Raw genomic sequence first — 27723 nt, forward strand, 5'->3', positions numbered from 1 at the left:
AGCATTCTGGGAAATGGAGAGAGGTGTAATCAGGTGGGTTATCAACACTGAGGCAGTGTGTGTGTGTCAGTGTGTATATGTGTTGTCTGCCAGGAACCCTGTATATAAATAGCCCCTCCTACACTGCTGCATCGTGGGATGCTGAGGCTAGTTGTGTGGGGGCTGTACCTTCTGCAGTTTGTGAGATAATCCTTTTCTGATGAGAGGGGGACTGACATTATGCGGCTATGTCCCCTGTACTGCGGCAAAAATCAAAGAATCAAATGAAAAAGGTTATGGCCGCTTAATTTGCAAAATCATTGATTTTTTTCTTTTTGGGCTTGGATATTGGTCAACCAAGTGGCCTTGGTGATATTCGTCTCGAAAAGGATTATATTTTCTCAAAACGTGTCCTTGAAACTGAAGTAAAATGAGTAGTCATTGGTGGTGGTGGTCAGATCACACTACATGCTTACTCTTTCCTCTGAGACACATTAATCCATGGTGTGATTGTTTGACCGTAGACGACTATATAAGTGTAAAGTCTTAAGAGTGGCTCACTAAGGACAGAGTGTACTCTTTCACAGGCTATTTCTCCTCTCGAAGTGGGCAACTAAGGTCCCAGAAGTCCTCATTATATGGTGAATGCACCCTTTTGCTCCATCCCAGAATAAACAAATCTAAAACTTACACACTAGTTTCTCTGTAGTGCAGGCAGGATTTTAATTTCAGAAACTCCTTTGATAAACGTGTGAATGAGATGAAAGCCTAACACTCAGCTTTGAAATGTAACTGACATTCAGAATGATGTTGCATGTAAATGTGCGAAATGTGTCCTCAAGCCAGAGTTTTTATATGTAACCCCTTCCACACTTGACACGTCATTTCCAACATACAGTTTTGATTTACGTTTGATTTAGTCATCATGTAAATTCAACGTGAAAGCTACAAAATTCCCTATATCATTGGATTTACACTGAACAAAATTATAAACGCAACACTTGTTTTTGCCCCCATTTATCATGAGCTGAACTCAAAGAATATTGCTCACAAGTCTATGAGGGGCCGTATAAGACATTATTCATTCTGATACTCTCACATACATACATTCTCCTTTCACATACATATATTTTCACTCTCACATACATACATTCTCCTTTCACATGCATATATTTTCACTCTCACACATACATACATTCTCCTTTCACATACATATATTTTCACTCTAACATACATACAGTTTTTTCTCTCTTAATAATATATTTTTAACTCACACATTCATACATTTTACTCTTATATTTCTATATTTTAACTCACACACAAATATATTTTTCTCTCATATTTCTAAATTTAACATAAATATTCCTAAATTTTTGATCTCATGCACATGCAGTCACAATTTTAAATAATATATGTATATAAGCAGAAAATGTATGCATGTGTAAAGAAAATATATGTATGTGAGAGAAGAATGTATGTGTGTGAGAGACAAAGTATAGTGGAAACGGAAGGAGTATAGTTGAAACGGATGGCAGAACATTTCTCGCGATGTGATTGGCTGTCAACCTCACCCTGTTATTGGCTGAGAAACTCGAGCAGAGTCTTGTTCAGGTCGCGATCAGCATGGACGGAGATGAGGCGAACGCTTTGCAGCGAGCCATTGGAGTTTTAAGAACTATTTTAACATGCTCTGATACTATTTCTTCCATTGAGCACCAAAGGACATGCTCATCTGCACCCAACTTTGTTCACAGCATGGCAGAAAGTGAAATGAGACTACTTTTCAGATCAGGGGGCAACTCACCCCATATGGAAAATAAATATATTTTTGCAGTTATAGAAAATACATTACAAAATGTATTTTGAAGCCCGTATTAAAGTGCTTTTTTCAGGTCCTGTGAAAGTAAAATGATGAAATGTAATTACCGACATATTGATTATATCACATTTAAGTTCGAAAAACATTTTATAGATGTGCATTACCAAAATACATATAATCTTAGTCACAAATATAGACTAACGTACTAAGGTAAATTGGTAATACCAATACTTGCTCTTTCCCTGCTAATCTACTCCTGTTTGGAGTAGAGGTTAGCTTACATAACAGTGGAACAAAAGGTTGCAGGTTCAACTCAGCACCTTATGATATATTTTGACATGCTTTTTAAAAATGCAATAAATACATTTTTACAAATATATTTACGCGGCCAATTTCAAACATTTTGTACATATATTTACCAAATGTATTCAGGAATATATTTTCCAAATGTGTTCGGAAATATATTTTCCAAATGTGTTCGGAAATATATTTTCCAAATGTGTTCGGAAATATATTTTCCAAATGTGTTCGGAAATATATTTTCCAAATGTATTCAAAAATATATTTAAAATACATGCATTTTCTGTATGGGACAAGTCAGTGCTACAGGCCGAGCAGCTCACGCTACACAAGACCAAACCGGAGGATCACGGCAGTCTTTGCGATATCAAACACAGCAGCACTTTGGTAATTGGTAACTGAATACATTTGGTAAATATATGTACAAAATGTTTGAAATTGGCCGCGTAAATATATTTGTAAAAATGTATTTATTGCATTTTTAAAAAGCATGTCAAAATATATCATAAGGTGCTGAGTTGAACCTGCAACCTTTTGTTCCACTGTTATGTAAGCTAACCTCTACTCCAAACTGGGATATTTTTGTTAAATTTAGAAATATGAGAGAAAAATATATTTGTGTGTGAGTTAAAATATAGAAATATAAGAGTAAAATGTATGAATGTGAGTTAAAAATATATTCTTAAGAGAGAAAAAACTGTATGTATGTTAGAGTGAAAATATATGTATGTGAAAGGAGAATGTATGTATGTGAGAGTGAAAATATATGTATGTGAAAGGAGAATGTATGTATATGAGAGTGAAAATATATGTATGTGAAATAAGAATGTATGTATGTGAGAGTGAAAATATATGTATGTGAAAGGAGAATGTATGTATGTGAGAGTGAAAATATGTGTTTGTGAAAGGAGAATGTATGTATGTGAGAGTATCAGAATAAATAATGTCTTATACGGCCCCTCATACAAGTCTGTCTAAATCTGTGTTAGTGAGCACTTCTCCTTTGCCAAGATAATTCATCCACCTCACAGGTGTGGCATATCAAGATGCTGATACGACAGCATGATTATTGCACAGGTGTGCCTTAGGCTGGACACAATAAAAGACCACTCTAAAATGTGCAGTTTCACTGTATTGGGGGGTCTGGGGGGGTCCGAAAACCAGTCAGTACCTGGTGTGACCACCATTTGCCTCATGCAGTGCAACACATCTCCTTCGCATTGAGTTGATCAGGTTGTTGATTGTGGCCCCAGCACAATAATATAGCAGCATAAGACCTTGGGGCTCAGACAGGGGGGTCCAGTGACACTGTGGCCCTATCCGGGGGAGGCCCAACAGGCAGGAAATCAATCCACTCACATTGCCAAGAATCAACCAAAGGGACACCCACCAACCGCAACCACCGTGAATGAGGGCCAAGTGTTGCCAGCAGAGTACAGCCCAATTACACAAGTGCTCAACAGAGAGACAACAACAAGCCACTGACTCCGCCCCTGAATGGCACTGGAGGGAGGGCATCCCAGTGGCGATGAGAGCCCACCTGGCAAGACAGCAAGGGTGGACGGTATCAAGCCTTTCTGGTCACCTTCACGCCCCTGGGCCAGACTATACTTATTCATAGACGATGCTGTAGAGATGAGTTTTTAGTAGACACTTGAAAGTTTTCACTGAGTTTGCATTTCTAACCTTAATTGGCAAATCATTCCACAGTAGTGGAGCTCTATGAGAGAAGGCGCTGCCTCCGGCTGTTTGATTAGAAATTCTAGGTACAATTAAAAGGCCTGCATCTTGCTATCTAAGATTGTGTAGGTATGTATGGCTGGATCATTTCAGCAAGGTAAGTAGGAGCAAGTCCATGTATTGATTTATAGCTTAACAATAAAACCTTAAAATCAACCCTAACACTAAAAGGCAGCCAGTGTAAAGAGGCTAGTACAGGAATAATGTGTTCAACTTGTTTTGTTCTTGTTAGGATTCTAGCAGCCGTGTGCAGCATTAAGTGAAGTTTATTTATTTATCAGGGTAACCGGAAAGAAGAGCATTGCAGTAATCTAATCTAGAAATAACAAAAGCATGGATTTGTTTTTCTACATACGTTTTTAATAGAAAGTTTCAGATTTTTGCAATGTTTCGAAGATGTAAATAAGCAAGTCTTGAGAAATGTTTTATATGTTCATCAAAGGAGAGCTCAGGATCAAGGCTAACGCAGAGGTTTCAGTTACAGTTTTTTGGGTTACGACCATGCAGCCGTCGAGGTTCACAGTGAGATCTGCCAACAACGCTCTTTGTTTCTTGGGTCCTAAAACAAGCATTTCTGTTTTTCTTGAGTTTAAAAGCAAGAAGTTCTCTGTCATCCACTTCCTAATTCTACTAGCAAAAGCACTTGTTCATCACAGAGCACATTGTTTGTTACCAAGTACACAAACTATCATTGAGTTTAAACACCTTGTATCTCCTTGCTAGTAACATTTTATTTACTTTCCATTTATCTTAATGCTGTTTCAATTTAATTGTGTTCACAACAATTGATACAGCCTAACTAGGCTCTAGGAAAGCGGTTGATGGATTCTGTCTTGGAACCTGACATAGTATGAAAAGTGAAGATACAGCACAGTAGCTGTATCAATAGACTTGTGAGTTTTAGGGTTTTCCTGGAAGTGGTAGCCAACTCAAATGTTCTTCTTCATTCTCTTCAACATGGGTCAGATTTTTACTGGTTATGTTTATTTTTCATGGTACAATCTTGTCATTTGAATTTTCATGCTATGAATGTTGAGAGCTAGAGACATTTCTACTATATTTCCTAGGCCATGTCTCTGAGTGTTTCATGATCTAACCTAACTATAATGTGTTGTGTTGTTTCACAGCTGTTGCCCCCGCTGACAGCCTGCAGTCCTTGGAGGAGAAAGTGGACTCTGAGTTAGTCAATGGACCACTGTCTACTAACACTTGAGCTGATCAGGTGAGAACCATCCTCATCCCTACCCGTTTATACACACGTGAGTTTAGCCAACTAGTATACAGCTACAGCAACCTCCTAAACCTCACTAACCACCAGCCTCTAGACAACTTAATCTTACTCAGCCTACAAGACCACAAATTACATTATTGTTTGCAGTAGGTCACTTTGGTGTGTCAGTATGGTTTGCCTTAATAGTGCCTACTATTTGTGATTACGTGTTCTTGTGGGTAAGCTAGGGCCTCCATAAAATGTGTGAATTAAAGTTTCCTTTCTTTTATTCACACCAGCAAAATGTTACACAGTTACAGCTAAAAATATTGACTGGCAAGAAAGGCTGTATGAAGTAAACAACACAAATAATAAGCTATATTGAAGCAAAAAATAATAATAAGCAGAATTTTATGCTCATACAATTGTTCAGATTAAAAATTTCTTTTTAACCAGTTATATATTTTCTTTTTCAAAAATATCGGTGTCAACATTATTGGCAAATCTGCATTTTTCTAAAAAACACACATTCAAATCTGCATTAACATTCTACTTTTATTTATCATTCATAAGGAATATTATTATCACCTTCCATGTCTTCCATTTTTGGGATATAACAATGACGTAACAGACATGTATAATTTGTGTGTCATCCATCACCATGGGAAAAGGCAGTGAACTCACAAACTTATCACCTACCACTACTAGGGAAATAATGAAATGGTTCAAACCAGTGGAACATTAATGAACCGTAGTAGACCTGCCTGGTAGTTGAAGTGCATCTAGCTCCCACACTCACTGAAGAAGATAGTTCAGCAGGCTGAAAAGAACTCAAGGGACATAGACTTACAGAACTTGAATGCATTATAAGCTACCATGTCTCCAAATCTACAGTAAGATGCTACTTCTATGCCAAGAGCCTATATGAAATGTTACCAGCAAAAAATGTAAATCAATAAAACAAGTGCTGTTAAGGAAATGTACAGAGACAAATTAATCTTGGCACAATTAGCGGTTTTATTTACTTGCAAGGAGAGACATGTCAAAAGCTTACAGAATAATAAGGTGTGGTAAGATACTGCCCAGCTGTCTTATGTCGACAATACATAGGCTTTACCCATATGGTGGGGTGTCCCCCCACCTTATCCCAAGGAACTAAGGACATTGTAAGCAACCTATTCAACTCAGAAGGGACACACCATCTGAAAAAGAACAGATACCCTGATGGTTTAAACAGACAGATTGATGGAAAACCCAGTGATCTACTGATACCATACAATGATGACCATTAACAAATATCAGATCCCCGTCTCTTACATTCCTTTTCTTATCTAAACATGGGGACTCAGTATTTTTAACTAGTAACTCAATTTTACATGTATAGGACTAAGTATGCATCAGTTAAAGAAATTCCATAACAATCCATCCTCTTGATACCAAAGCAACCCTTGGTATCAATTCTGAAACAATTGACTCATTAGGATTTAGACAAAACATACTTTTTAACAACATGATCTGTTATGCTATATCATCACCCTAATAATTAGAGAATGGAACAAGTCTGAAAATGTCTGAATCTTCATTTATATGCTTCTGGACCATTACCTGCGTTGTAACTTTAAGACCACACATATTCATTTCGCAGGACTATAACATACAGATGTCGTTTAATTACAGCTTTTTCTTACTGCGCTAAGATCAGGTAGATTGCATCAACACAAGGTAGATTGCGTCAAACTGTGATTGCACTATTCCAAACACATGGGGGAGCTAAAACGCTGAAAATGCTATTAGTTCTCGATAATCGTATTCTAAACGACATTACACACAATGTTCACTATGTTCTCCTAAAATAACAGGTTATAACGAATTTAAAAGCGAAATGTTTCTAATTGCAACTTTATCACTGATATAATTACTAATTTTTTTTAATAAAGAAATGCACCAATAGGCTACACCGAAAAAATACTATTTGTTTAAACGTTTAAACTTAAGAAAGAATAAAATACAAAGCAGAACTATTTGTTACGATCATAGTTTTGAATCACAACATGGTACAAAAACACATCTAATGACAGTTGGCGAATAGGCTGTCAGAGTTTACTCTGTTGTATTTAATAGACAAATGCGTCAGTTGCTTATTTGATGCCTCAATTCACTTGTTTTGTCAAATCAGTCCATAACACTGTTAAAATTCCTGAATTCTAGCCGTATAGAATAGCTACCAAACGTGTTTTAACTAGCCATACAGTATAATAGCCTACATTTAAACAGCAATAAAACACAAATTCTATGATCCAACAGTTTTTTAAATTTTAATTAGTCAGCATAATGAACTCTTCATAATCTTTGGGAAATGAGCATACAGTATAGGCAACACCAGAGATGTTGCTATGATCTCATTGTCCTCTGGGTTCATTTTCTTAATTTTCTTTTTAGCAGCAAGCCTAAATCGTGGCAAGGGAATTGTGCTGTTCGCTTGCCAGATTCCAACCTTTATACTAATAATCTGAATTATTATTTTTAATCAATCAATCAAATTTATTTATAAAGCCCTTTTTACAACAGCAGTTGTCACAAAGTGCTTTACAGAGACACCCGGCCTTAAACCCCAAGGAGAAAACAACAGTAGTGTTGAATTTCAGTGTTGAGTTTAAGTTGGCAAACAGATTCTAAAATAAACTCCTAATAAATTGTATACAAATACGAGTATGATATCATACCAGTAAAAATTAAAATTTTGATTGAGCATAAAAATAAAAAGCCACAATTGCAGCATTCTGCGGTTTTGAAATTGCACAGGTTCAAATTGTGATTCCAGATTTTTTGTATAAAGGTGGGAGTCTGGGAAGCAAACATCACGATCGTGTCAGTCTACACATAGCCTATCTTCAAGTGCTCTAACAACACATCTTCCCCTACCTTTTGCTATTTTAAGATAATAAAGGTTTACAATTCAAATGTCCAGCTGTATGTCTCAAATCGGTCAATCAAACTATACAACACATTGTTTACAATTCAAATATCCATCTGTGTGTCTCAAATCATCAATCGAACTATACAACACATTGTTCTATTCATGCCTCTCCCTCGTCCCAATTTATTAAAAGTGAGTATTAAAACATCCCAATTCCGTGACGGCTCTATAACTAACGAAATATCCACAACCCAATTAAGTAACAACATGCGTGGGTCGGGGAAAAGATACTAGCTGTGCTGGTACTCTGAACATCAAATTAACCAGTCAGAAACATCAAGATGCGGCGTAGAGCCCACTGCGAAAGAATAGTGCGGAGTAGGGCTTGCTGTTAAGGAGAGGAATAGGATCAATTAAAAAAATGAACCCAGAGGACCATGAGATGGAGACTATGGATGATTTGGTGCTGAAAACAAATAATCTTTTGTTGTTTGGGAATATTTCAGGTTCCAGCGAGATGTCACAAACTAATCTAGACCTAATATATTAAAAACCGGTAAGACGGTAGTTAGAACAACACACGGCATCACAACAAATCCATGAAAAATGTGTGGCAAAGAAGTCTCCTCTGGGGAAAGGGGGTTGTGCGGGTGCTAAGCCCTTAATGTATTGTGATCCTAACAATGCCTCTGGTCAAGGATATCGTTTTCATTTTGTTTCACTAATAATGAATTACTGTGATACCTTTGATGAATTACATAGGAAGCTGGATCATCTTCATGGTTCGATAAAATAGTTAGCATAATTTCTTATTCAGACAGATTATATGTTTCATATTTTGTTTGTCTCCTAAAAAAGGAATTTCAAGAATAAGATTGCAGTACTAAGTTTAGAGATAAAACAGATTTTGTCGTGCTGCATGTGATCAAATATGTCATTAACATTACACTTCATTCTCAATCAATCAATCAATCAATCAAATTAATTTATAAAACACCCAGCCTTAAACCCCAAAGAGTAAACAATAGTAGTGTTGAATTTCAGTGGCTAGGAAAAACACCCTAAGAAGGCCAAAATCTAGGAAGAAACCTAGAGAGGACCCAGGCTCAGAGGGGTAACCAGTCCTCTTCTGGCTGTGCCGGGTGAACATATTGAGAGTACAGTTTTAATAATAATAATTAATAAATGCATGTGGGCTGAGTCCACAGTCTATTTAAACTTAGTCCAGGTCAGAAGCATGACCAGATGGACAAGGAAAGGGACAACACGGAGGGGGACATGTCAGCACAGTGGCAGCTGAAATCGTCAGGCATCGTCTCAATCTGCAACACAACCAGGAGGACTTTGGACAGGGACAGCAACTGGTCCCCCAAGCCAGGTACTTCGCAGGTATGGGTCAGCACCTCATATTCTCCTAAGTTTAAAACGGCAGGAGACAGGGAACATTTTGAAAATGCATTCCTTATATCTACAAGGATTTATAATGGAGAAGGAGAACTGACCCTACTCCCCCAGCACAATAATATAGTGGCATAAGACCTTGGGGCTGAGACTGGGGGGTCCAGTGACACTGTGGCCCTATCTGGGGAGGCCCCATAACAGGGCCCAACAGGCAGGAAATCAATCCACCCACATTGCCAAGCATCAACCAAAGGAACACCCACCAACAGCAATCACCCTGAATAAGGGGCCGAGTATTGCCACCAGAGTACAGCCCAATTGCATAATGTGCGCAACAGAGAGACAACAACAAGCCAGTGACTCCTCCCCCGAATGGCATTGGAGGGAGAGCATCCCAGTGGCGATGAGAGCCCACCTGGCAAGACATCAAGGGTGGACAATATCAAGCCTTTCTGGTCACCTTCACGCCCCTGGGCCAGGCTACACTTAATCATAGACCATGCTGTAGAGATGAGTCTTTATTGTTTTGTATTCTCATTGTTAAGTTAATTCACAGGTACCGTCATTCTTTATCTAGGGGTATCGCCCATTAAGAGTGATTTGCGGCTGCCTGGGTACACACTGGCCAACTGCCTGTTGCAATTATTTTTTATAGACAAGGATCTTTTGCACAATGTTTTGATTTCAAAATCAATTTGAATAACATATTTTATATTTACTGTACACCTGCATTCATTAATACATGTGGTTACAAAATTTTCTCATGTGTCAAATAGTTCATTTTAATTATAATATAGTGTCCCACTTTACCTAACTAAATGTCCCACTTAAAACAAGAATAGCCTACATAGAAGGATTATTTCTAAGAACACAGGCAGTAATATTTTCATTTGTTTATTAGGCCCTACAAATGTACTAAATGAAAACACTTAAACTATTAAAAATAATTCCATTAGAATTTAGTTTTAATTTCTATTTCATTTTGATGATGTACAAGGTAAAATAAGAGACACTGTCGACCAGTTTGCTATGCTCAAAGGATATCGGCATGAATAGTTTGCACTGTTGCTTGATAAACACAATACATTTGATAAATAAATAAAGGAAAGGATAATTTACAGTAGCCTACACTGTCACAGTGCCACCCGTGATGAAGCCCGCCTCCGGCTGCTGGCACTGCTTTCACTGTGCTGCATTCACGGTCTCCACTATTAAAAACACCTGTTCCTGATCACATCACCCAGGACCTCCCATCATTATGCACACCAAATCCTCATTACTAGGCCTACAGCTAAGGAAAACTGTGTGGCAGGGTTTACGTTAGCCGGCAAAGGCTTTTCGCTGGTATCAGGTCTACATTAGGTCTACATTGGTATTCTGCCAGATGAAAATATCAACCGCTGTTGTCTATAACCACAATTGTGATCTGGCTCAAATGATTTAGATAAGTCAATTATAGCTAATAATTGCGACAGCGCTACAGTTGGTATACAGTATTTAAACTGTGTATATGCTCAGCTCACAAAGATTATGAAGAGATTGTTCTGTTGACTAATTTAAATTTTAAAAAAAATTTTGAATTACAGAGTTTGCTGTTTGAGTGTATGTTATTATACAGTACAGCTATTTAAAACATATGTCCGGTATAGTTATTCTGTATAGCTGGAATTCTGGAATTTTAACACCATGTTGGCCGTTTTGATAAGACAAATAAGTGCGCTTGTCTATTAAATATTATTTAAAATAATAATTGCCAAACTATACTGAAATGTAGATGCAACTTTTATTTATTTGTCAATGCAATTGATTTGGAACATACCTTTTTGAACACCCTCCTTCAATGACTTTTCCTAAATAGGTGAAGCATATTTTGCATTGTTCCGTTGTCAGAATTCTATACTCATAAATTGAAAACTATTTGCAGACTAATTACCGTTTGTTTTACATTGTATTCCTACTTAATAGCTGATTAGACATGTGAGAGTACAAGTATTGTAACAGGCGCTTTGTCACACCCGTCCCAATCTTTGGGTTAATGTGGAGTTATTAAATGTAATTTGTCGACTTTAAGCCATTGTACCATAAATTAATGTATTACATGTTCTGAAAAAAATCTGTTGTTATTTACCTCTGAACATACTTATGAAACATTGATGGGTTTAACTTTATCGTTGTAATCAACAACTATATTTCCATTCAAATAATTGTATTTCGGTTTAAATAATTACAATTAACGAAAAGGAAGAGATTCACGTGTGTAAACCTATAAGATGGAATCAAACACAGCAACATATAAATCCACGGATAGGATTATAGTAAACAATATTCCTCAGATTTTAATGTTTTATTACAATGTTTTATTTTAATGTTTTAAGTAGACGCATGCTTGAATAACAGCAGTTTCATGCGGGTTTCAACGTTCTCACAGTTGCCCCCTTGTTTGCCATTCTTATTTTTTTGTTTATGTTTCTGTCCATGCCCCACGGCACTGCAACTTGCTGCGGTATAACGAGGCATTCCTCGGCATGCCTCATCACGGACCGCTCCCTTGGCGCTGGAATTAAAGGAGCAACATCTAGAGCCCTTGCCTTTCCTTAGCCCTTGCCCCGTCGGTTGGAGGATGCCTTCTTCATCTTTAGGCAGAATAATCAGGACTAGAATTAGTCCAGCTGTCAGAAACAGGCAAGGCCATCTTACCTTAATTGGCAGATCATTCCACAGGAGTGGAGCTCTTTGAGAAAAGCCCCTGGCGCCAGCTGTATGTTTAGAAATTCTAGGTACAATTAAAAGGCCTGCATCTTGCGATCTAAGGTTACGTGTAGGTATGTATGGCTGGATCATTTCAGCAAGGTAAGTAGGAGCAAGTCCATGTATTGATTTATAGTTTAAGAGTAAAACCTGCCCTAACCCTAATAGGCAGCCAGTGTAAGGACGCCAGGACAGGAGTAATGTGCATGCTTCCAAAGTAGCTAATTTAGGGGCTTCTCCATGCTTCATTGAAATATATAACTGTGTGTCATCAGCATAACAGTGAAAATTAATATTGTGATTTTGGATTACATCGCCGAGAGGGAGCATATATAGTGAGAACAATAATGGGCCCAGAACCGAGCCTTGAGGAACACCAAAGCATACTTTTGACTTGTCAGAGGATATGCCATTCACACTAACGAACTGATATCTTTCCGATAAATAAGATTTAAACCAGGCTAGAACATTTCCACGTAGCCCATTATGGAGAAGGGAGTGATCAATAGTGTCAAAAGTGGCACTAAGATCAAGAAGCAATAGGACGGATGCGAAACCTTTGTCTGAGGCCATTAGAAGGTCATTTGTTACCTTCACGAGTGCAGTCTCACTACTATGATGGGATCTGAAACCGGACTGGAGTATTTCATAAATGTTGTTTGTCTTTAGGGAGGCATTCAGTTGTTGGGAAACACATTTTTCTAAGATTTTTGAGAGGAACGGGAGGTTCGATATTTGCCTATAATTGTTTAATATGTCGGGATCCAGATTCAATTTTTTTCGAAGAGGCTTAATTTCAGCTATTTTCAGCATTGGCTGACCTAGCACAGGAAACAGTTCCTTAAGTAATTTTTAAATCTAAAGTGTGATTGTGGCAATGTGTTGGACCTGAGACATGTTGGATGAAACCAATTGAGTCAATTATGGCTTCAAAGGCTTTTTGGACTTTTCCATATGAATATTGAAATTGCCAAAAATTTGAATACTATCTGCCATGACTACAAGGTTAGACAAGAATTCTGGAAACTCATTGAGGAACATTGTGTATGGCCCGGGGGGCCTATAAATAGTAGCTATGTAGAACGATTTATCGGCCTGGTTAAATTTCATGAGTAAAACTTCAAAAGAATGAAACTCAGTGATATGTTTGAGAGTAAATGTATATGTCATAAATATTAGCAACACCCCCTCCTTTTCGGGATGCACGAGGGATATGATCACTAGTATAACCAGGAGGAGAGGCCTCATTTAAGGCAGTGAATTCATTAGGCTTTAGCCACGTTTCACATAAACCAATAACATCTAGTTTATGGTCAGAGATTAATTCATTTACGGCAACTGCCTTTGGAGCAAGGGATCTAACATTTAGGAGTCCCATTTTGAGATGCGAAGTGATACAATCATTTTTATTTGTGACCGAGGTGGAGGAAGGCTTCATCTTAATGAGGTTGTTTTTGTTAGCACTACCTTGTTTAACTTTTCTCAGCCTGGAACGAGTCACAGTGGCAACAGGTAAAGCTGTACTAACTACTCTGGCTATGCTATTGACAGACTCCACTATGCTAGCAGGCTGGCTAACAGCCTGCAGCCTGACCTGCACCCTATCTCATGTTAAGGCTATAGGAGTGAGACTCCTGTCAATGTTCCTAGATAAAAGAAGAGCACCACTCCAGCTAGGATGGAGTCCGTCACTCTTCAGCAGATCAGGCCTGGCCCTATTTCTGGGAGAGTCCCAAAAAAGAAGGCCAGTTATTTTCAAACTCTACCTCCTGCGACGGGCAGAACTCCGTTTTCAGCCAGCGAATGAGTTGCGCAAGTCTGCTGTAGAGCTCGTCACCACCCCTAGCTGGGAGGGGGCCAGAGACAATTACTCGATGCCGACACATCTTTCTAGCTAGTTTACACGCTGATGCTATGTTCTGCTTCGTAACCTCTGACTGTTTCATCCTAACGTCGTTGGTGCCAACGTGAATAACAATATCTCTGTACTCTCTATACTTGCCAGTTTTAGACTTCGTTAGCCCCAACCCCAGATTTGCGGCTACGTCGGTGGCTCTGCCCACCGGTAAACCATGTACGATCGCTGGCTGATTCTTTTGTCTAATACTGCGTGTAATGGAATCTCCGATGACTAAAGTTTTTAGTTTTTCAAGGCCACTGGTAGAACATGCCTGCCAATCATTCCTCTACAAAGACGGCTCGGGCCTTGACTCCGACTCCAGTGGGGAAAACCTGTTGAAAGTTTCAGTTGGATTTAGCAACGGTTCAGGTTTAACTGGTCGACGGCATTTCTTCCCAGTGACCAAGAGAAAGTTCTTGCCCGGCTGCAGGAGCTATGCCGGGGGGCTAACAAAACTGTTGTTTCTACCTGGTGGCACTGACACAGTTTTTTCTAATTCTACACTAGCATAATCCTTGCCTGACATTCGCGACCGAAGCCGAGCCTCTAACTCTGTTATCTTTAACTGAAGACGATTGTTTTCCTCCGTGTTGTTGCTACAACAATTACAGTGATAAGGCATTTTAATGATACTTAGCCTCGGGTGTTCAGGGGTGAGTAGTTCTGTTAATTATGTCCAGAAAGAGTCCCGGTGTAGTAAAGTTGGGTTAGGGTTAGGGTTAGGTCAACAGATAAATATTGCGTTGGTAAAACTCTTAAAATAGAATTTTGACCAATTAGTTTATATAGAGTAAATTTGAAAAAGTTTGGCAGGTAGCCAGGTAGGTAACAGCAGGCAGAGTACAGCACGTCAACAATCCCACAATGCAGTTCGTCTCAAGCAAGCAAGCAATTGCAGTTGATTATACCATCCTTTGTTATGGCTTATGGGCCCTGCTGACATCAAACATGACAAGACAAAACAGGCTCTTTTTTGAATGTCTATTAAAACGTTATTAACCATCAAAGTGTTTTTTAAATTAATATTCAATTTGATGAGCTTGGTTATTATCAAGGGAAGTGATCAGGTTTCTTCTAAGTTCCAGCCCTATTCAATGTTTAGGTAAGCACAATATTTGGAAATACATTTAGAACTCTTAATCAATGATTATACGATCAATCAGTGATAAGCTCACGTCAGTTCCAGGTATCGCCAGGATATCCTCCATCTTTGATTCCTGGATCCCATACATGGGAGATCTTTGCTTGCCGCTGCCCGGCATGTGGGCAAAATGTCCTGTGGTTCCAACCATCTGAACATCCTGTCTTTGTCTTTTGTTTCTTCTTTTGCTTGCTACACTCATTCTGCCAATGGCCAGGGATTCCACAATAGTGACACGCTCCTTTTTTCTTTTTTAATGGGCTTTGAGTGTCTTTACATGTTTTTCCTGCTTTCATTGTTTCCAGTTCCTTTTTCAAGTCCTTTTTTCCATTTGTCTAGTTCAGCCATTTGTTCAGTCGATGCCCCTAACACTTTCTTTCTCCTTCAAAGTTCTTTCAAGACCATCTTTGAGGAATTTATCATGCAATTTTTTTATTTCGGATAAAACAATCAACAACCGTGTTTTTTTGTAATTCATCAGGGTATTCTTTGAATTCCTTGAATCCCAGGTTTCTGTATATCAAAAAAACTCAAAAAGAAAATATTCTTGAAAAATTGCATATTTTGGAATTCTCTCTAGGCGACAGTCATCTATTTTCAAGCTCTTTTTGATGTCATAAGCCAATTATTTAGCCATTTTCCATTACAACGTCAGGGCTGCAGTCCTAGTTTTTAGCACATAGTTTTTTTCATTAACTTCAATTGTACAAATATTATACACGTGTCTCTTGATATTCTTCTATCAATGACTTCCAGATAACATGAGGAAGGTTTCATCACTGTAAAAGTGGCCTAAAAGGAATTAGCTTCTCCTGTGGTATTTCATGGACTAAAGCATATATCTTTCAGTGTCAGCGTAAGTCTTGTGTCCTCACCACCAGTTTCCATAGCCTAAAAAAGACAATTTCTAGGGCTTCTTGTTCCAGATGTGTTAATCTGAATCAGACATCAGAAAATCTAATTAGATTGTCACACTGTGACTAGACTCTAAGGGCCATAGCAGATGCTAATTTACTGTTATAACTATGCAAACAGGAAAAACCCAATTGTTCATGTAACTCTTTAAATACCAATTTGATTCGCTTTGGACTCTCAGTTCAGCTCTTTTCCATCATAATAAATCATATCATATATTCCCCCCAGCTCTCACATCATAAAGTCAATGGAAAGTGACACCATTACAGGACGGACATGAAAAAAGAAAATCGACGGTAGGGATTAATCACATTTTCATTCAATAAGGAGTCTCAAAATAATATTCAGCAAAAACGAAATAAAAAACAACAAAAGTGCACCCTGTTCGCTTGTGTGAAGTAATTATAAAGCATATCGACAAATGTGTCTTACACAGCTAAACGTCTCTCAAATTTGCATATCAACAGCACCCAAAATATGCATTTTCACGGGCAATGGCCAAACTACTACATGACAACACAAACATAATGTGTTGATTAACCTCCTAAATTTCAGGGAAATTCACCAGCTTTTAATATTTTTTATTCCAAATTGTGGCAGTCAGCCAAACCCAAAATCACAACTTTCATGCATATTTTGACCACGTCTGTGATTCTATTGACATCATGATGGTCCTATCAACAACAATGGGGTTGACTTAAGGTCTCTACCTACATTTTCAGGTGGTCACAAAACCAGGAATTTCAATGTTTAAAGCTATTGAGTGGAAAATATATTTCGCTTTTACTCAATGCTTGATTATCCCACAACTAAATATACTCAAGGTGGGGAAATTACCACAGGTGAGACCAGTCTGAAAACTCTAATTAACCCTTAGTAATATGCTACTCGGATTTAATGGGAAAGGTTGGTAGGGGCCATCCCAGGGGGTCTGCCCCTTTTCCTGAAGCCCCCGGCTGTATCCACGTAATGCAGGCCATAAAGAAAGCCCAATGTTCAATGTATGTACATAAAATGTAAGTTTCTACACATTAAAAATGTGACATGGTACTCAGACCGGCAGTGGCAAGATATGTCATACTTTCAAATAGCCAATATCCTTTGTCAACTGAAGGTTTAAGGTTAGTAGAACACCCATCCCACATTGTTGCAGGCGATCACATCTGTACAGCAGCTGAACATTAGGTGGATATCGAAAACTCATAAGAATGGTGACGTAGACAAAAAACAGACATATGATGTCACTAAAATCAAGGTACAATCAGTGAGTAATCCCAAGGACACTCAATCTAGACCTCTAAACACTGTCAGATCAATCTACCCCATTTGTCAGACACAAACAAAGAAAAACTAGTATTCAACCAATCTATTTTAATTGTGGGGAATAAACAGGCTTTGGCTATTTTACCCTCTGCAGGCCGTGACTATATTGGATGCAAATTCAGTCTTCATGGGAAACAGCTTGTTTTCTTAATGATAGAGACCATTACCATGTGGAGACTGCATTCTACCACTCCAAACAATATTTTAACCTTTTGCGAGAAACCATGAGACTATATTTTACCAGATTTAGAACATTGTATAAAATCCTAATTTATCAGTCGATTAGCTTAACATTAGCAAATAGCAAATTACAATCCCATGGAGTCGGCTCTTTGGCAAAGGCTGACAGAGTGGGTCTCGCCAGAGAAACACATTAACGACAATGAATCCCGTTCGGCTTAAGTGTACACTAAACAAAGCAAACCCTGGCAAATTGATTAAAAAAAAACTTCCAGGTTAACAAAAATCTCAGTGAATGAGACCATATACACTCACCTAAAGGATTTTTAGGAACACCTGTTCAATTTCTCATTAATGCAATTATCTAATCAACCAATCACATGGCAGTTGCTTCAATGCATTTAGGGGTGTGGTCCTGGTCAGGACAATCTCCTGAACTCCAAACTGAATGTCAGAATGTGAAAGGTGATTTAAGCAATTTTGAGCGTGGCATGGTTGTTGGTGCCAGATGGTCCGGTCTGAGTATTTCACAATCTGCTCAGTTACTGGGATTTTCACGCACAACCATTTCTAGGGTTTACAAAGAATGGTGTGAAAAGGGAAAAACATCAGTATGCGGCAGTCCTGTGGGCGAAAATGCCTTGTTGATGCTAGAGGTCAGAGGAGAATGGGAGCCGACTGATTCAAGCTGATAGAAGAGCAACTTTGACTGAAATAACCACTCGTTACAACCGAGGTATGCAGCAAAGCATTTGTGAAGCCACAACATGCACAACCTTGAGGCAGATGGGCTACAACAGCAGAAGACCCCACCGGGTACCACTCATCTCCACTACAAATAGGAAAAAGAGGCTTCAATTTGCACAAGCTCACCAAAATTGGACAGTTGAAGACTGGAAGAATGTTGCCTGGTCTGATGAGTCTTGATTTCTGTTGAGACATTCAGATGGTAGAGTCTGAATTTGGCGTAAACAGAATGAGAACATGGATCCATCATGCCTTGTTACCACTGTGCAGGCTGGTGGTGGTGGTGTAATGGTGTGGGGGATGTTTTCTTGGCACACTTTAGGCCCCTTAGTGCCAATTGGGCATCGTTTAAATGCCACGGCCTACCTGAGCATTGTTTCTGACCATGTCCATCCCTTTATGACCACCATGTACCCATCCTATGATGGCTACTTCCAGCAGGATAATGCACCATGTCACAAAGCTCGAATCATTTCAAATTGGTTTCTTGAACATGACAATGAGTTCACTGTACTGAAATGGCCCCCACAGTCACCAGATCTCAACCCAATAGAGCATCTTTGGGATGTGGTGGAACAGGAGCTTCGTGCCCTGTATGTGCATCCCACAAATCTCCATCAACTGCAAGATGCTATCCTCTAAATATGTCAGAGAAAAACCAGGTTTGTGTTAAGGAATGATCTCACCGGTCTCTAGTCCGTCTCCTCTGACCGTCAGCACCCCTCCCCCAGACGGTTAGCATTCCTGCGTAATCACGTTGGGTCGTTCCCGGTGATACCAGTGTGGTAGCCGGACCAGTGTCTATTCTTGCAGAAACACTACATCTAAAACTGCCGTTGTCTTCCCTTCCAAGGGCATCTTCCCAGACCCAATGTCCAGTCGAACCACAGCGGTCGTAACCATTATCATAAACATGCGGTTAGCATAGTCTTTTCCTCAACCCCGGGTCTGTAGTCTTCCTTGGTTGCCGCCACTGTAACCACCGGTTGGGCCAACAGAAGTTATGTATCTGGTGTTTTTTTCTCCCCCTTTTAATCCTTTTCTTGACCAGTGTACTGTAGACACTCCCAAGACGTTCAAAGTGGAGCAAAAGCAGCACCATGTTAACAACAACAAAGTCTGGGCCATAGAGTAAAACAAGTCTAGGATTATCTCGGTCACCAGCGGGGTTGGCTACGTTCATTGTAGGGAACATTGTTCCACCGATGCAGTGTCGCCGAGCGAGATGGGACGATGCAAAACTCCAAGGACTCCCAGCATTTGGCCTGGCGGAACACCGCAGGAGGGTGGAGGTCGGTCAGAGGGACGATCCCAAATCAGCCTGGGCATAAAGTACAACACAGAGATCAATTAACCCCACACAAACTTCTCTAAAGCTTTCATCTGTCACCACTTTCCACATATCATAACCTACGCCTTCCAAATAACTTTATATCATACCTTCTGCAACTCCCGTACGTTACCTCGTCCATATTCCTGCAATCTGCCCAGTAGGCCATGCATCAGTCGTCGAAACGAAAAGCCATCAACCGGAAAACCTAACAAGTCCCAGAGCCACAAATGTCTACATGTCCACACACCATATGTATCCTGCGTAATTGATGGTACAAGGGGCCGTCAAAGATATACTACCTCATTTACCCAGTAAATCAATCGAATCTGGATTAACGTGCCTAGCATGCGTTAATAAACCCGTCGGTCCTTTCGCAAGATTTTCCAAGGCCTAGCGTTGTCTGCAGAATTTAATATCACGGTCTAACTGCCACCCTGTTAGCGAAACGAAATGTGCTCTCACTTCCAGAGTTCAATTTTGTCATTCAGGAACCTGTACTGATCAGTTTTGCAACCCACTCCGGACAAGCACTTGCCAACTCAATCTGTTCGAGTCTTAGTTACAAATGACTAAGACGAAGCAACAAAATGAGTATCTGACCGATCAGGTCTTATTGTTCCTCAAATGAAAATGACACATAACTCAATGTATGACAGACATCAATCCCGTCTCCACCTCAGATTATAAGGGTCAAGAAACATTATGACATCAACAGGTTATTATCTGTGTTAACGGTGTTCAGTAGAAAATCAGACTCAACATGACATCATGATTAAAACATGTCCCCCAAGTCCATTGAACAATCAAAATCCCCCTTGTCCGTATCATGATCCATGCAACAATATCATACAAAAGACTTATGCATATCCTGTTGTACCTGTGACAGATTTCTACCTTTAAAATAGGGAAAACATCTACCTTTGACAGGGACCACCTATAACAGGGAACAATTCACTGTCCAAACAAACCATGATAGCCGTCATAGTGTAGATCATTAAGCATCATCACAAATACACCAAAGTCCAGTAATGGGATTGTCATCGTATAGTTTCCCACTTGTTGTGCGAGAAACAAACCTTCATACATATGAAATCACCATATCAGTTCATTTAGGAAAATCTTAGATTGTAAGGAAAGAAGTTAGTTTTCAATCAAGTGTCCTTCAGTTCTTGTCTTCAGTTTTCTTTGTCTTGTATCAGTGATGAAAGTTCAAATATCAGTTATTGCAGTCAGTGTGATGTGGACCCAGCAAATTGCCTGGTTGTCCTAACAAATCAGTGTAGGTGTATAATGGAACAGCGAGTTTCCAAAACTTCACTAATTCAAGATTAACACCACAACAGTGTCTTCCACTGTGTTGGGACCATGTGACCTTTCCAGTCAACTGGCCCGTGGTACTCTGACCTGTAGTATGTGTAGTCCTTCAGGACTCAGGTGGATTCTCCTCTCATCTCGTTGTCGATGATACTTCTAGAAATGGAGTGTGAAGCCAAGTGATCTGACCCTGTCATTGTTCTGCCATGTGAATGGTCAAACAGATTCAACCAATGTGGTTGTAGAAATCCTTCTTGAACATGGTGCTGGTACTCACACACTCAGTTGTCTGTGTCCAGTCAGTGATGTGATGTATCATCAGAAAAGGGTTTGTTATGTCCTGATCTGTTGAAAGCATAACTGCAAAACAACGATTAGTGTGGTTCAACAGTCCATCAGACTTTCATCCACTGGGTATGGTTCTGTCAACTCCCAACAATGAAGACAATAGATCAGTCCTGAAAACTTGTGGATCTCAGAAGTTCCATCTTCAGAGTGAAGTGCACACTCTATTCAGACAAGTTTCCATAAAAGTCTATGTCAAAGTTCCTTTTCCATCCAGAACTGGCTTGGTTTTTTGTTTGACTTTGATAGCAACTAGCAATGGAATAAGATTGTCAGATCTATTCTATTCAACCTTTAAAATGTTAGACCTTACATCAAACAAAACAATCTCCAAATAAACCAATTAAAAACATTATGTAAATGGAAAATGGAAAACATAACAGATGCCAGTGCTCTGTTATAACTATGCAAACAGGAAAAACAAAACTCCTTATAAATACCAATTTGAACTCTTTCCAATCATAATAAATTATCATATCATACATCCCCCCCGCCTTCACTTCAATTGGTAGTAGGGATGGATCTATAATCCATTCGATAAGGAGTTGCATCCTGTATATTCATCAAAACAAAGTGAACAAGTTAAAAAAACATGAACATACACTAACACCATCAAAGACATCAACGTGCAACACGGTCGCTTGTGCGAAGGAATTATAAACCATATAAACCCATTCATGGTAAGCCATTAAAAAGGCCAAATGTTTGTTTATGGTCCTCAGACTATCCTATCAATTTAGCTGACATCCTTTGGTAACTGAAGATTTAGAGTCCAACCCATCTAATATTTTTGCAGTTTGTAAAAATTTGCTTATCATTATCTACACAACAACTCAACATTAGGGTGGAAATTAAGAAACTTAAAAAGAGGGACCACCACCTCTTTTTAAGAAGGGGGACCGGAGGGTGTGTTCCAACTATAGGGGGATCACACTTCTCAGCCTCCCCGGGAAAGTCTATGCCAGGGTTCTGGAGAGGAGAATACGGCCGATAGTAGAACCTCGGATTCAGGAGGAACAGTGTGGTTTTCGTCCAGGCCGTGGAACACTGGACCAGCTCTATACCCTCTACAGGGTGATGGAGGGTTCATGGGAGTTTGCCCAACCAATCCACATGTGTTTTGTGAATTTGGAGAAGGCATTCAACTGTGTCCCTTGTGGCATCCTGTGGAGGGTGCTTCGGGAATATGGGGTCCTGGGTCCCTTGCTAAGGGCTGTCAGGTCCCTGTACGACCGAAGCAGGAGCTTGGTCCGCATTGCCGGCAGTAAGTCAGACTTGTTCCCTGTGCATGTTGGACTCCGGCAGGGCTGCCCTTTGTCACCGGTTCTGTTCGTAATTTTTATGGACAGAATTTCTAGGCGCAGCCAGGGGCCGGAGGGTGTCAGGTTTGGGGACCACACGATTTCGTCTCTGCTCTTTGCGGATGATGTTGTCGTGTTGGCCCCTTCAAGCCAGGACCTTCAGCATGCACTTGGACGGTTTGCAGCCGAGTGTGAAGCGGTGTGGATGAAAATCAGTACCTCCAAATCCGAGGCCATGGTCCTCAGTCGGAAAAGGGTGGCTTGCCCACTTCAGGTTGGTGGAGAGTGCCTGCCTCAAGTGGAGAAGTTTAAGTATCTAGGGGTCCTGTTCACGAGTGAGGGAAGGAAGGAACGGGAGATTGACAGACGGATCGGTGCAGCTTCTGCAGTAATGCGGTTGATGTATCGGTCTGTCGTGGTGAAGAAAGAGGTGAGCCGCAAGGCGAAGCTCTCGATTTACCGGTCAATCTACGTTCCTACTCTCACCTATGGTCATGAGCTTTGGGTCATGACCGAAAGGACAAGATCCCGGATACAGGCGGCCGAAATGAGCTTTCTCCGCAGGGTGGCTGGGCGATCCCTTAGAGATAGGGTGAGAAGCTCGGTCACCCGGGAGGAGCTCAGAGTAGAGCCGCTGCTCCTCCACATCGAGAGGGGTCAGCTGAGGTGGCTTTGGGCATCTGTTTCGGATGCCTCCGGAACGCCTTCCTGGGAAGGTGTTCCGGTCCCGTCCCACCGGGAGGAGACCCCGGGGAAGACCTAGGACACGCTGGAGGGACTATGTCTCCCGGCTGGCCTGGGAACGCCTCGGTGTCCCCCCGGAAGAGCTGGAGGAAGTGTCTGGGGAGAGGGAAGTCTGGGCATCCCTGCTTAGACTGCTGCCCCCGCGACCCGGCCCCGGATAAGCGGAAGAAGATGGTATGGTATTAAGAAACTTTTAAGAATGGCAATGTAGACAGAAAACAGATGTATGACGTCACTAAACTCAAGGTACAATAAGTAATCCAAAGGAAACTCAATGTAGGCCTTAAACACTGTGACATCAATACACTATTTGTTCATTAGTCAATTTACCATTTTAGAATTTAAACTCCATTAACGAATATCAGGCGTTGGTTTTAAAAACACAAGTATTATCCCTGTTATCGTTGGTAAATACAAATAAGAGAAACTATATTATTTAACCAAAATCAATTTAGCATTTAAAAAATAGGTAATTTAATTTTGTGTGGAATAAACTCGCTTTGGCTGTTTAACCCTCTTCACAGGCTATTTAGATTCAAATTCAGTCCTCATGGGACACAGCCTGTCTCCTTAACGTTAGACTGTCACCATGTGGATTCTTTATTCTACCACTTATACAATATATAAGGAGAAAGAAAACACAATATTCTAACCTTTTGTAAGACAACCATGAGACTATTTTACCAGATTAGAAAATCATTGTACCAAAATCTAATTCATCACTAGGTTTCAGATGTACCCACTAGTGCTAGCGAACAGCTCAGCAAACAACAGACAAGTACCACGTGGTGGGCCTTGATTAAGGCCTACCTACATTATCATGAGACCCCCCTTGAGGCCTTACGGTTTTAAACATTATCATCAACGCAAAAAATACGTTTGACTCAAAATTACATACGTACACATGACAAAGCACAACAAAACAGGTTATTTCTTGAAAACCCATTAAAACATGCTATATAACATTCAAGTGCTTCTCAAACTACATGTAATATTTAATTAAATAAGCTTGGCTGTTACAGAGGAAGGTGATCAGGTTTCCTTGATAAGTTCCAGCTTCATTTAATCGTTAGGTACAATACATTTTAGGAAATAAACATTTAAGAACTCTGAATCAATGATTAAGAAAGCTCACGTCAGTTCCTAGTATCGTCCATGATTCCAGGATCCCATAAGAGAGACTCCATCTTGAGTCGGTCAGCCAGGTGGTCAAACAGAATGAATCTTCGTCCATTTCGATTGTCTCCTTTCCCGCATTTCGACTGTTGTCCATTCTCGGCCATCTTAACTTTCCTCTGTCTTCTCTCTTTGTATGTACCACACTCTCCATCTGTCCATATACAACTTCCTCGGAATCCATATTGTTTAGCCGGAAAACGTTCTTTTTCTTTCTGTCCATTTCGACTACAGGCATCATTGTTAATGATCCTTTTCGTTCTTGATGGTATCCTATTCGTGCCATGCTATTTAAATATGAACGCGTCATGCCAGAGGCTGCACTCCTCTTCCTGTCGTATTTGTACAACTGGATGGCATTATATTTTACTTGTACAAGTCACTGTATAATTGCCTAAAGCAATTGGCATTGTCAACTTAATACAGTTTAGCGCTAATCTCCAATTTATCCACCCCTAGACATTTTTGCACGTTACACAATGTAATTCGTGGCCCAGTCAGGGAGTAACTAGGTCTTCTCTCCAATTTATCCACCCCTAGAGATATTGTACACGACTGCAATTCTTAGCCTAGTCAGGGAGTAACTAGGTCTCCAATCACTACCTGTGCTCTTGAATTACTCGATTTGTTCATTAAATTATGTGGATTTCAGACTCACCAACCATTCAGCTGTTTGCAAGAAACAGGAACAAAGACTGACTCCCTTGCGGGTGCGCGCAGCCTGCTTCGTCTCAGGACAACAAAAACCAGTATTTTTGGTAGAATCTAAATCTCCAACCATCCGGGTCACGGCACCAAAGTGTTAGAAATCGGCGGTTTCGTATAGTGGTCAAATAATGTAGAACCTGTATCAAATCGAGGGAGAAGTTCGCTCAAGTTTATTGGAAAATTACAGCACAGATGTCATTCAGTGAATGTTCCATTATCTTCTCACTGTAATGTTGGTTACCAGCTAGCCTATACATTAAGGGTGTTTCTAACTAGCAAAGATCAGGTTTCCAAGACAGTAACCCCCATGCCAAATGGCTATAGTAAACATTCCTTTGGTCATTAAAGCACAACCTACAGAGAGATAATCAAAACAGAGAGGTTTCTGTTGTTCTCATTATCTAGGCACATTCACTTCCAATGAAACGTACATTCATGTTAATGCTCAGATTCCACAGACTCAGTACTTTTAACTAGTAACTCATTTATACCTGTACAGGACTAAGTATACATCAGTTCAAGAAATTCCATAATAGTGACTCTGTTCATAATAGACTCTGTTCATGGGTAGTGCCTTTGCTTAGTGTGCTATGGTAAGATAAAAAAATAATATTGAGCCATTTGACCACTTCGCACACCAGTGGGGCATTTTTGTGTCTAAAGAAGTAAGAATTAAACCTCATACTTGCTAATAGGTTGTCCCCTGTCACTCAATGGCCCTCATTTATCAAAAGTGCGTACACCAAATTTCCAGCGTACACCCAAAACCACGGTGACTTTGAGATTTATCAATATGGACGTTGGCGTACGGCACTCTCAAATCCTATGCCAGCTCAGGAGGTGGTGTACGCACGTTTTGAGTTAGTGCCGAAATGCACAGAAAGAAAAATCCTAACGCACTGACAAACTAAAAGATATGATATATTATAACCCACTGTAAAAAAAACAACATAATTACAAACTTCAGTGTTTATTTTTGTGCAACATGGACTTCAAGGTTTCATTTGTGTGACTTTACCAAAGCATTTGACTTATATGTAGTCCTTCAGATGCGAGCCTGTGCGCTTTACATGACGTTTCAGGGTTAGGCCCGGCAGTTGCGCATGGACTGGGTTCAGTAATAAAAGGCTTTAAATTACCAAAATATAATTCAGACTGACAAAATAATAAAAATGACATTCTTCTTCTTTTAAATAATAATAGAAATAATAATAATAACAACATTCTTCTTCTAAATAACAATAAACGTAATTAATAATAAATATCATGAAATAATAAGACAAATATTACAAATTGTCATGCAATTATTAATGTGAAAGAATGTGATGTGTTTGCAGGCAGTAGTTCTTTAAAGTAGAAGTGTCTGTGCTTTACAAACAGGCCCAAAACAGCCTTCTTCAGCAATCCCATTAACTACATCTGTCAGCAGCCGTAAGGTCTGCTGATGGTCAGATTCCATTCGCCACGCCTGTTTGGGTGGTTGCGCGTTTCTATATGCCCTGATGAGCATAACCTCACTTGACATAAAGAAAACCCAGGGTTATTCAACCAGCTGTCCATAAGTCAGATCCCAATTTGTTTATCTAATTAGAATGGCTTTTTTTCAATTCTTGACATTCATTTTAAACAAATACAAGGAAATGAATTTCTGCAACAATCTTTTTTTAAATATTTCACCAATTAGGAATACATTTAGCAATAGGCTGGATTCAAACCCATGCACACTAGAAGCATTCGGCTTAAACTCTCTTATCCTGCAACAGTACTGGAGGTTTTGCAGGCATTGGTTTCAGCCCAACACTAACACATTTCATGTAACTACACAATGACTCAATTAGTTCAGTCAGGTTGAAACATCATTGCATGTAGATTCAATTAATTAAGTTAATTTAAAACAGGGCAAACTGGAACACCCTTTTTGTCAAGGGCTTCAGAAGTGAGGTTATTCATCAACTTGGTGTAGAGCATTGTTGCACTACTTTGTCTCCTGAGACTTGTATGAAGTGGGTCACTTCGCTCGTCCCATCCACACAAGCGTGTCTGTCTGTCTCTTTCTGTCATCCTCTCAGTCTGTCTAGGAGATCTTTTTCTGGGCTAATGCCCTTTGCATCTGTTTGCCTGGGATCGGAGATTAACACAAAGCATTAAGTGATTCATTCATTGATTGACCTCTGTGCCATCAGAGATGGACAATGATACATAAAAATTGATTTTAAAATAAAATACCAAATAGCTGAATTTTAAATGTATTAAAATAAATGACAAAATACAGCAGCCACACCATGTACAGTGGGGAGAACAAGTATTTGATACACTGCCGATTTTGCAGGTTTTCCTACTTTCAAAGCATGTAACGGTCTGTAATTTTATCATATGTACACTTCAACTGTGAGAGACAGAATCTAAAAACAAAATCCAGAAAGATTTTTAAATAATTAATTTGCATTTTATTGCATGACATAAGTATTTGATCACCTACCAA

General features: G+C 39.7%; 1 protein-coding gene across 4 annotated transcripts in view; it reads left to right on the plus strand.

Annotated features, from left to right (window-relative positions):
• fam110b (family with sequence similarity 110 member B) overlaps positions 1-27723 on the plus strand; it is a 131226-nt gene that overhangs the window by 79822 nt on the left and 23681 nt on the right. For all 4 annotated transcript variants that reach the window (XM_029119075.2, XM_029119074.2, XM_034289494.1 and 1 more), the window contains one exon: positions 4966-5060. The gene's annotated coding sequence lies outside the window, so the exon portion shown is untranslated. The remainder of the gene's footprint in view (positions 1-4965; positions 5061-27723) is intronic.

Source organism: Esox lucius, chromosome 3 (genome assembly GCF_011004845.1).
Source record: "Esox lucius isolate fEsoLuc1 chromosome 3, fEsoLuc1.pri, whole genome shotgun sequence".
NCBI lineage: Eukaryota > Metazoa > Chordata > Actinopteri > Esociformes > Esocidae > Esox > Esox lucius.